Source organism: Bison bison, unplaced genomic scaffold, assembly GCF_000754665.1.
Source record: "Bison bison bison isolate TAMUID 2011002044 unplaced genomic scaffold, Bison_UMD1.0 scf7180017864312, whole genome shotgun sequence".
Lineage (NCBI taxonomy): Eukaryota > Metazoa > Chordata > Mammalia > Artiodactyla > Bovidae > Bison > Bison bison.
Window position 1 is genome coordinate 1,307,055 of NW_011494884.1, and position 11,721 is coordinate 1,318,775.

Here is an 11,721-nt window from a genome sequence, read left to right on the forward strand (position 1 = left end):
AAATGGCTACTTCTTCCCAGTTCGGAGGTTCACAGCCAGGCTGGGAACTCCCCATTCACAGAACAGGCTGCCCCTGCAGGAGGCTCCATCCTTTAGAGAACAGACATCCTTTCTCGACATGGATTCTCTGCTGACCTGCTGATCTCTCTACACTGTTCCAAGGACCCACCTGTCCCAGGAATTCCTGCCCCAGACTCCCCAGCCCTCCCCTCTGCACCTCTCCTGCCTTCAACTGCCCACTGCCAGCCAGCCTGCAGGAAGGGCCGGGCTCGAGGGCCATATTGTGGCCACAGTGGATTGAGAGGTGGGTGCCATCTGACCTTGTGCTCTGGACCCGAACGTTAGTCCAAGGGCAAAGTCAGACAGATGTGGAGATTGTTTGCTTGTTCTAATAAAGGGGAGGTTGATTCTTTGTCAAATGAGGGAGGGGATCAGACACTTGTACTTTCTCACTATTTATTAACAATTCAGGACTCTGTCAGCCTGAGTCCTGGCAGGAAGAGAATTCCTCTCGAGTGTGGATGAGAAAATATAAAAGCAGGGACTCTTACAGAGAAACAAACTGAGAAGCTGGGACACTCAGAGAGGAACAACAGTGGGAGGTTGTGTCCACCCCCTCCAGAAGGGCAGGAGGGGACGACATAGGGGGAGATGGTCACAGGGAGAGGGGCTGCGGGCCGAGGATCACAGGTCCTGCCAGCAGTGCAGCCCCCAGCAGGGAGATGTGGGTGCCAAATGCCCCACCCTCTCTCCACACACTCTCGGATCTCCCGGGAGCCTCCCACTGCGGGGGCCAGAACAGAAGGCAGGAGGCAAGGCAGCCTGGGTGACCCGGCCCCCAGGTCATCTCCTGGGGGTGCAGTGGGTGAAAGAGGGTGGCTCTGGAGGATAGAGGGGTCCACAAGCCCCCTGTGGACATCAGGGGGTCTCACCCAAGAATGCAGACCCCCCAGACACCCTTGGATAATCAGAAGTTTCCCAACACTGGACTCCACACCAGGCAATGATCAGCGACCCCATCAGAGGGGGTGCACACACTCCAGTTCCCGGAGCCCCCACCGGGTGCCCTCATGGTTGTCCCCCCGAAAGCCCTCCACCAACTGAGTCTGGACTTGGGACCAGACTCTGCTATGAGCACAATATTGATGAGCCGCATGGCAGAGCTGGAAAGTCTGAATCTCTCTCCCCTCAAAGTGTGCTGGTTCCCTCAAGACCAGCAATAAAGAGGAAAAGCAAAAATAAACCTGCCAGCAAAAAACTAATAAGAAACGAGTTTGGGTGCCTTTGGCAAAAAGAGCTCAGAAATGCAATAATATTTTCTTTTAACATTGTATCCACAGACTCTTGTGAAGGAAATACCTGATCAGATCCCAAAATGAGCAATTATGAGAGACTGCTGTTTGAGTGAGACACTTTTGGCAGAGGAAGCTAATTTTGCAAAGTGCTCTGTCTCCTGACTTGGGTCTTGGTTGCTTTCCAGGGGTGGGAGGCTGGTCCACCAGGGAGAGACAACCTCAGAGGAGGGGGCCCTGCCTTGGGGTTGACCCCCCTGTGGCCGATGTGAGGTCCAGAGAGCACTGCAATCTTGCCCCATCAAGGGTCAGGGGCATTTGGTGATGGGGTGTCCCATGGGGTGATGCTGGGGGAGACATCAGGCTTGTTGCCACCTTTTGGCTCTTGTAAATAATACTGCCATGAACACTGAGTATATATCCAATTCCTTAGGGTATATACCAAGACAGAATTACTGAATCATATGGTAATTCTGTGTTTAATTCTTTCACCTACTTCCACACTATTTCCACTATGAGTGCACCATTTTACATTCCATCAGCAATGCACATGAGTTCCAATTTCTCCATAGCCTTGCCAACGATTGTTATTTTCTGGTTTTTTTTTTTTTTTAGAAATAGTATCTCCTAATTTTGATTTGCCTTTATATACTGACTAGGGATGTTGAGTATCTTTTCATGTACTTATGGCCATTCATACATAGTCTGAAAAAATGTTTATTCCAGCCCTTTGCCCATTATTTTAGTTGGGTTGTTTTTGTTAAGTTGTAAAAATTCTATATATATTTTTAATTAATCCTTTATCAGCTACATGATTGGAAGATATTTGCTCCCACTCTGTGAGTTGTCTTCTAACTTGCTTAACAGAGTCCTTTGATGCCCAAAAGTTTCAAATTTTGCTGCAGCTCAGTTTATCTATTTTTTCTAGTTGTGCTTTATATAGCCAATTAATCACTGGCAAATCCAATGTCATGAATCTTTTCCCCTGTATTTTCTTCTAAGAGTTTTATACTATACTAAGAGTTTTCTTCTAAGTTTTATACTCTTTTAAGAGTTTTATACTTAGTTTTACACTAAGACTGTAAGTGTACCTTACACTTAGGTATTTGATTCAATTTTAGTTAATTTATCAATATGGTGTAATGTAAAGGGTCCCCTTCATCCTTTTGCATGTGTATCCAGCTTTCCATACACCGTTTGTTGAAAAGACTATCTTTCCCCCACTGAATGGTGTTGCTGGTCTTGTCAAAAGCCACTTGACCACATATGTGAGTGTTTATTTCTCAATCTCTCTTCCATTTCATTGGTCTGTACTTCTGTCTTTATGCCAGTACAACAGTATTTGATTAATATATCTTTGCAGTAAATTTTGAAATCAGAAAGTGTCAGTTCTCCAAAACCATTCTTTTTTTAGATTGTTTTGATTATTCTGGGCCACTTGAAATTCTGTATGAAATTTAGGATGTATTTTTCTATTTCTACTCCAAAATGTCTTTAGGATTTGATTGTGATTGCACTGAATCTGCAGGTCACTCTGGGTATTGTTGACCTTCTAGCAACATCAAGTTATCCAAACCATGAACACAGATGTCTTTCCATTTATTAATGCTATTTTCTTTCAGCAACATTTTACAGTTTTCAGTGTACAAGTGTTTTGTCTCCTTGGTTTAGTTTATTTCTAAATATTTTATCCTTTTTGAAGCCATTTTAATGGAATTGGCTTCTTAAATTCCTTGATGGATTGCTTATTGTTAGTATATTGAAACACAGGTGATTTCTGCATGCTGATTTTTCATCCTGCCACTTTCCTGAATTTGTTTACTAGTTCTAACAGTTGTTTTGGTTTTGGAGACATTAGAGTTTTCTACATATAAGATCATGTTGCCTGTGAACAAAAGTAACATTACTTCTTCCTTTCCAATTTCTGTGCCTATTATTACTCTTTCTTCTCTTATTGTCCTGGCTAAACCTTGCAATATTATGTTGAAAACAAGTAGCTAAAGCAGGCACTTTATCTTCCTGATCTTAGAGGAAAAGTTTCACTCTTTCACCATTGAGTATGATATTAGCTGTGGGTTTTTTCATATGTTGCCTTTATTATATTGAGGAAATTTCCTTCCATTTCAAGTCTTTTCCCCCAGCTCTTATACTCAGTTATTAATTTCCCATCATAACATAAAACCATATCAAGCTTTAGTAACTTCAGGAAGCATGGCACCTCATTTCAAGTTTCTTAAGTGTTTTTATCACGAAAGGGTGTTGCGCTATGTAAAATGTGTTTTCTGCACCAGTTGAAATGATCGTGTGGTTCTTTTCCCCGCATTCTGTTAAAGAGGTGTATTATGCTGATTTGGGGGACTCCCTGGTGGCTCAGTCAGTAAAGAAAGAATCCACTTGCAATGCAGGAGATGCAGGTTTGATCCCTGGGTCAAGAAGATCCCCTGTAGAAGAAAACGGCAACTCACTCCAGGATTCTTGCCTGGGAAATCCCATGGATAGAGGAGCCTGGTGGGCTACAGTCCATGAGATTGCAAGAGTCGGACACGATTTGGTAACTAAACCAAACCAGGCTGATCTTTGATATTGAGCCCTTCTTGTACTCCGTTTACTGACTCCTCCCTTTCAGAGAGGCCCCAACAGCCTTTAATAAAGGCTCAAGAAGGTTCCTCTCCTGGGGCTAACCAGCATCTCTATGTTATCCCCCTTGAAGTTGCCATCAGCTCTCTCTGGATGATGAAAAGGGTCCCAGTGAATATCCTACTACAAGCCCCTCTGAGTGTAGAATTTCAAACAGCATGTTCAAATTTTGTAATTTCCAAAGAATGACAGTTAATATTTTTGCAGTGGGGCTGGGAATAAAAGCCACACCACCTAATCCTAAACTCCCATCTCTTTTCTGTTACAGGAGCTATCACACATGTGAAGTCATGTCTCATATTTCCATTTCCTTATCTGAGACTCTTTGGATCCAGGCTCTAGGTCTGTCGCTGGCGCCCTCACTAAGCTGTGGTCACCTTTCCAGTTGCCACTAATGGAAAGGTCCAATATAATGAAAATGACAAAGGAGCCTTACAGAAGTCATTTTATCACAGACGAAATGAGCGTGGGCAGCCCCTGAGTCATCTCTATTCTTACAGTGTGCCCAGACAGTTTCTCTGGGGCTGATTTCACATGTTTTCCTTTACCAGAACCCAAAGCTGAAAACTGAGGTTGGAGGGTGGACTGGATGTTCTCTCCTATGGCGCACCTTGGCCAAATGTGAGAACAGGTTCAATCACAGGTCCAAATGTGAATATAAAAGGAAGTTTTAAGAAATTTTTACATAGATGCCCAGATATCAGCCCCTTAGAATGTCCATACATATATTTCTGATTTCCTGTCCATTGCTAAATGGTTTGTTTTAACGTAATCAGTTCCTGACATCTTCAGGGCTAATGAGTCAGTTTAGATTAACGCAAGTGAAAATGAAAGTTGCTCAGCTGTGTCTGGCTCTTTGCGACCCCACGGACTATATAGTCTGTGGAATTCTCCAGGCCAGAATACTGGAGTAGGTAGCCTTTCCCTTCTCCAGGGGATCCTCCCAACACAGGGATCAAACCCATATCTCCCGCATTGCAGGCAGATTCTTTACCAGCTGAGTCACAAGGGAAGCTCAGGAATAGTGGAGGGGGTAGCCTATCCCTTCTCCAGTGGATCTTCCAGACGCAGGAATCGAACCGGGGTCTCCTGCATTGCAGGCGGATTCTTTACCAACTGAGCTATTAGGGAAGCCCAGCTATTAGGGAAGATTAATGCAAAGTGTTCATCTTTTCAGTCCTGCCTTCCCACAACCACCCATATGTCCAGTGGATGTCAGGCAACAAACCAACGAGACATTAGAAACACCAGTATCCACCACAGTGGGGCTAAGTTGTTACCACCCTTGAGAACTGGATTCATGTGGGTAAATTAGGGAGCCATCCTCCAAATGTGAGTGAGAGGTGGGAACATGGTAAGTAAGAGGGTGGGCAGGGATCCCCAGGATGAGACAGGAGAGAGAAGCACTGGGAACCACCCTGGGCTCAGATGCCCCCTTAGCTGTGAGCAGTGGGAGAACTGGGGATGTGCAGCTGAGACAGATGTGGACGCAGGGTCCAGGATGCCTCTGGGAGGGTGTGACTCATCCAACAGAAACAGTGCTGTGAGCGGGGATCTCTGCACCTCCAAGGGCAGCTGAGTGGGCCAACCCAGGGTCCCAGAGGTAGATGTGGGAAAAGGGAGCCGAAAGTGACCTCCACTGAGACTCTTAGAGACCGACAACCCTCCACTACCAGTCCTTTGGAGAGAAGAGTCTACTCTGTCAGGCCAAGGTGACCATCTGATTTGATCAGCATTTGTGTTCCACGTATAAAGGAATAACCTGAAGTTCTGCTCTTATTCTAACTTCCCTGGTGGCTCAGACGGTAAAGCATCTGCCTGCAATGCGGGAGACCTGGGTTTGATTCCTGGGCCGGGAAGATCCCCTGGAGAAGGAAATGGCAATCCACTCCAGCACCCTTGCCTGGAAAATCCCATGGACAGAGAAGCCTGGCAGGATACAGCCCACAGGGTTTCAGAGTTGGACACGACTGAAGTGACTTAGCATGCACAGCTCTTACAGGCAAATGTTTAGTGGTCATGGCCACAGATTCTGGAGCCAGACACTGGTTCACCTGCTCTGTTGTCTACAAGCTGTGGGGCAGTGGGGAAGATGTTTAAACTCTCTGTGTCTCCATTTCCTTATCAACAGAATGGGCTTCTGTGACAATTTAATTTGAACAGTGCAGGCACATACTGTGTTCTCTGTGTCAGTTATAATTATACTTTTTTATCCTTCAAACACAGAGTTAATAGAAGTCTCTTTTACAAATGTGTCAGTCATTTCTGCCACACTTCTCTTGTTCCAAATCACTCGGCCTGAGGCTCCAGTTCTGACCCTAGAATTATAGAAGTTTCCCTCAGGCAGTAGGTCCCTTTTTAAAAAGTCACTTTTTAAAATGGAATAGGTGAAGAAATCATTTTCAGAATAAAGTTCTAAAGTCAGCACATGGGACGAAATCATGAATAATCAAAGTTGCCCTTGACATTCTGCCTTAGGGAGCCCTTGCACTGTAGTGTGAGGACCCAGCATCTCTCATGCACCCACCATGGACAGTCTTCCTGCAGTGATGGGCCAGACCCATGCTTCTCCAGCTGGGCATCAGGTAAAGGAGACGGCTTGCATGTAAGAGCCATGTTGTGTGAAAGACATGGGTCTCTATATGCTACAAGCTTGCTCAGAAGAGCCACGTATCCACACTGAGTGACTCATAGGGCCTGACACTGATGACCAAAGATGAGCAGGCTCTTGTCTGCATCTCACACACTTTGTTACCAAGTCACCCAGAGTTTCCCAGTGACGGACCCACTGTGTGACTCTCTCATGACCACAGGTGTCACTGTAACCAGCTCCTTCCCTGGGGTGAACTGTGCTGCCAAGACTGAGCTGTAGGAGGCTCAGGACTGCCTTCCCACCAGGACCCAACAGCTAGCTAGCCTCCTGTTCTCATAGAGTTTACTGAGTACTGCCTCATTCCTGAGAGTCAGTTTCTACTTTTTGAGGCAACGGGGTACAATTTTTATTCAGAGGTATTATCTAATTGTATCACTTGGCTCAAAAATGGAATTCACGATTTGGATTTTTCTTTCTAATCTCCGATCATAAGCTGTCTGAGCTTACCACTGACCATTGGAATTCAGGGCTTTCTTGCTGGTTGAATGAGAACTGGGACAGACACTGAATTCCCCTGGAGGCAGGCCATTGAAAAGTCTGTTTCTATTTTCTGCGAAGATACAAAACTGTGCACCAGAAGGAATCTTGGGACATTTTGTTGTGTTCCCCTAAAGATATAGTGCACGCGTCCCTGAGGCAAAACTTCTGTTTTCCTACCATGAAATCTGCCTTAAAATGATGCTGCATTAGACATCGCGTGCCGTACTTTAGCGAGAAACCTTACTGAAGAAGTACTCAGATGTTAGCGCAAGTATCCAGAGCTGGGCATAAAAGTACATAAACCATGAAGGGTGCTGCATTTAGCGTTAAGTGCTGCATGTTTCCATAGAAACAACACAAAATCTGACCAAGAAAATGAACACTGAATGTAACGCATTTGTTTAATTTTAATGTGAGTAGTTTTTAAGCTGCTTGTTCCCAATGCTATAGAAATGTTCACATGGTAACAGTAAATGCCTTTCATCTCTTTTAGTTTTTAATTGGTTTTTCTGGTGGATTGATAACTTATGAATAAAGGGGGGACATGAAACAATGAAAACAGAGCCAGAACCATAGACGGTGAAAGTCCAAATGAAAACAGAATCCAGTGGGATTTGTAATTAGAACCAACGCATCTCAGGCACAGATCCAGAAGACCCTTCTATTCCAGAGCCACAGTTCTATCAACACAGGCCCTTCCACATTTCTAATTTGTTGCTTTTAATTATGTTTTCCAGATACACTGAACAGTGGTTTCTCTGATTAGAGTTGCCATCTGCTGGATTCCAGAGCAAAGCAAGTCCTGAGTGGGAGGGCTCTTCTCTTTAAGGTTGTTTCCTGAGCTGACTGCAGGTCACCCAGGTGTGCTTGCCCAGGTGGAAATCTACTGGGCTATGTACTGTGATTTGTAATTGAATTTCAACAAAAGGAAAAATAAGTCATTCCCTGAGATAACCAAGGACATTCTGTTTTAAGGAACAGACCCCATTGTTTTTATTAGCTTCAGGGCTTCCTTCCTAGGTGGCTCAGTGGGTAAAGAATCCACCTGCAATGTGGGAGATGCAGGTTCGATCCCTGGGTGGGGAAGATCTCCTGGAGGAGGGACGGCAACCCACTCCAGTATTCTTGCCTGGAAAATCCCCATGGACAGAGGAGCCTGGCGGGCTACAGTCCATAAGGTTGCAAAGAGTCGGACATGACTGAAGCAACAGCACGCGCATCCCTGTGAGAAGACCATGAATCCCCACTCTGCTCAACTCAGAGGTGCTAAAGCACCAACTTGCTTCAGCCAAATAAGTGTGGGAGGGAATGTGTGTGTCACTTCTGTCCAAAGGCTTTGAGTCCCTCTCTCCCCTGCAAGTCTGTCCCTGCCCTCCCCCACCTTTGTTTTCCTCACTTCTCTCTCTCCCCCTCCCCCACTTGCCAGTCCTTTGGTTCGTGGTGCCTTTTACCTGGGCCACTGCTGACATCCCATGGGAAAGGCAAAGGGGGAAAGGCTTCAGGGGAGAGACAACAGCAATGGGGCATCATGTTAAAGGGAGGCTGGGGTAGCAGGGGAGTTGAGGAGGGAGGAGGGAAGTAAGGAGGAGAGAGGAAGGAGGAGGGAAGGAAGGCACCAGGGGATGGAAGAAGACAGGAGGGAGGGAGCCACAGCCTGGACTGTGTAGAGTTGGGCCTCCTGCTGCGAAGGAGAGCCTGGGAGTGAGATAGTCAATAGGAGGGATGGGTTAGTGAACTGATGAGCTAATCAGGGATGTGTTGACCACATGGATATGCCCAGTGACACAATACCATCTACATTAGCAACCAAAAAAGTTAAATACTTAGTATAAATCAAAATATGTGCGAGATCTCTATGAGGAAAACTATAAATGAAATCCAAAAAGAACTAAATAAATACATATACTGTGATGTTGTGAATAGAGAAACTCAACATTGTCAAATTTTCAGTTTTTCCCAAATTGGTTTATAGATTTGGTGGAATCCCAATGAAAACCTCAGCAAGTTATGTTGTGGATATTAACAAACTGATTCTAAAGATTATATGGAGAAGCAAAAGACCCAGAGTAGTCAACACGACATTGAAGGAAAAGGATAAAGCTGGAAGACTAATGATAACCCAACTTTAGGCTACAGTATTAAGAGCATGTGGCATTGGTGAAAGAACAGACATGTGAATCAGTGTAACAGGATAGAGAGCCCAGAAACAGATCCACATTCAACAAATACTGAAACAACTACCTTAAACATCTACGTTTTAAAAAACTAAATCTAGGAATTCCCAGGTGGTGCAATGGATAAGAATCTGCCTGCCAATGCAGAGGACATGGGTTTGATCCCCGGTCCAGGAAGATTCTACATGCTGCGGAGCAACCAAGCCCATGTGCCGCAACTGCTGAAATCTGCGTGTTCTAAGGACTGTGTTAAAGAGTAGCCCCCACTCTCCAAAACTAGAGGAAAGCCCTCAAGCACCAATGAAGACCCAGTACAGCCCATAAATAAATAAAATTATTTTTTAAAAAACTGAATCTAAACATAGATCCTACCCATTTCACAAAAATTAACTCAAAATGCATCACAGGCCTCAACATAAACTGCAAAATTCTAAAATTCCTAGAAGACAACATGGGAGAGAACCTAGATGACCTTGAGTATACCAATGACTTTTTAGAAAGGACACCAAAGTCATAATTCATGAAAGAAATAATTGATAAGCTAGACTTGGTTAAAATTTTAAACTTCTGTTATGTGAAAGACACTGTCAAGGGATTAAAGAGATAAGCCACGACTGATAGAGGACTGCTATCCAAAAATATAAAGAACTCTTAAAACTCAACAATAAGAAAACAAACAACCCAATTTTAAAACAGGCCAGAGACCTTAACCAATCTCATGAAAGAAGATATACAGATGGCAAATAAGCACATGGAATCAAGCCCCATGTCACCTGTCATCAGAAAAATGCAGATTAAAGCAACAATGAAATTCTACTACACACTTACCAGACCAGCCAAAGTCCAGAACACTGATACCACCAATTTCTGCAATTGGACCTTTCTTGCAAAATTCAACTTGAAATGGATTAAATATATCAATACCAGACCTGAAATCATAAAACTCCTAGAAGAAAACATACTGGAAATCTCCAAGTAAGACTACATCTGGAATGGGAGGAAATACTTTCAAATCATATATCTGATAAGGGGTTAATATCCAAAATATGTAAACTATTCATACAACTCAAAGCAAAAAAAGCAAACTATCTGATTTCAAAATGGCAGTGGAACTGAGTAGACATTTTCCCAAAAAAGACATATAGATTCTCAACAGAATCATGCAAAGGTGCTTGATATCACTAATCACTGGGGAAAGGCAAATCAGAACCAAAGTGAGCTATCATACCTCACAGCTGTTAGGACAGCTATCACCAGAAGACTAGAGAGAAGTGTTGGTGAGGATATGGAGAAAAGGGAGGCTTGGTGCACTGTTGGTAGGAATGGAAACTGATGTGACCACTATGGAAAAAAATTATGGAGTTTCTTCCAAAAACTAAAAATGGAGTTGCTATATGATCCAGGAGTTCTACTTCTGGATATATGTCCAAAGAAAACAGAATATGTATAGGATGCATTCCCATGTTCACTGCAGCATGATTCTCAACAGCCAAGATAAGGAAACAACCTAAAAGTCCATCAGTGGAAGAATGGATAAAGAATACGTGATAGCTAGCTATCTGTATAAAGGTATATGCTCAGTCATGTCCAATTCTTTGCGACTCCATGAACGATAGCCCACCAGGCGCCTCCATCCATGGGAATTCTCCAGGCAGGAATACTGGAGTGGGTTGCCATACCCTCCTCCAGGGGATCTTCCTGACCCAGGGATTGAACCCAGGTCTCCCGCATGAAAGGCAGATTCTTTACCATCTGAGCCACCAGGGAAGAAACCCTGCATATACATACACATATATTTATACTTATACATATACATATACAAATACAATGGGATATCATTTAGCCATGAGAAAAAGGGAAATTCTGCCATAGGACCAAATGAACAGACCTTAAGAGCATTATGGTAAGTAAAATAGAGGAAGAAAAATACTGCATCACTTATATGTGGAATCATAAACAGCCAAACTCATAGTTAGAGAGACTAGTATGGTAGTTACCAGGGGCTCAGTGAGGGGAATGGGGAAATGTTAGTCAAAGGGTACAAATCTCCAATTATAAGATGAATAAGTTCTGGGGGTCTAATGTAGGGCATGGTGATTATAGTTAATAATACTGATTATATGCTTGAAAATTACAAAGAGAGTAAATCTTAAGTGTTCTCACCATAGAAAAGAATCAGTAATTATGTGATATGATGGGGATATTAACTTTGGCAGTGTATAGGTGCAAACATATATGTTCAAATCAACATATTGTAAGTACACCTTATACCTGCACAAATTAATATGTCAATTATACCTCAATAGGACTGGAAAAAATAAGTGAGCTATCAAGCCATGAAAAGACAGGGAGGAACCTTAAATGCATGTTCCTAAGTGAGAGAAGCCATCTGAAAAGGCTGCCTACTGTATGATTCCAACTACTGACATTCCAGAAAAGCAAAACTACACAGACAGTGAAAAGATCAGTGGTTGCCAGGGTTTGG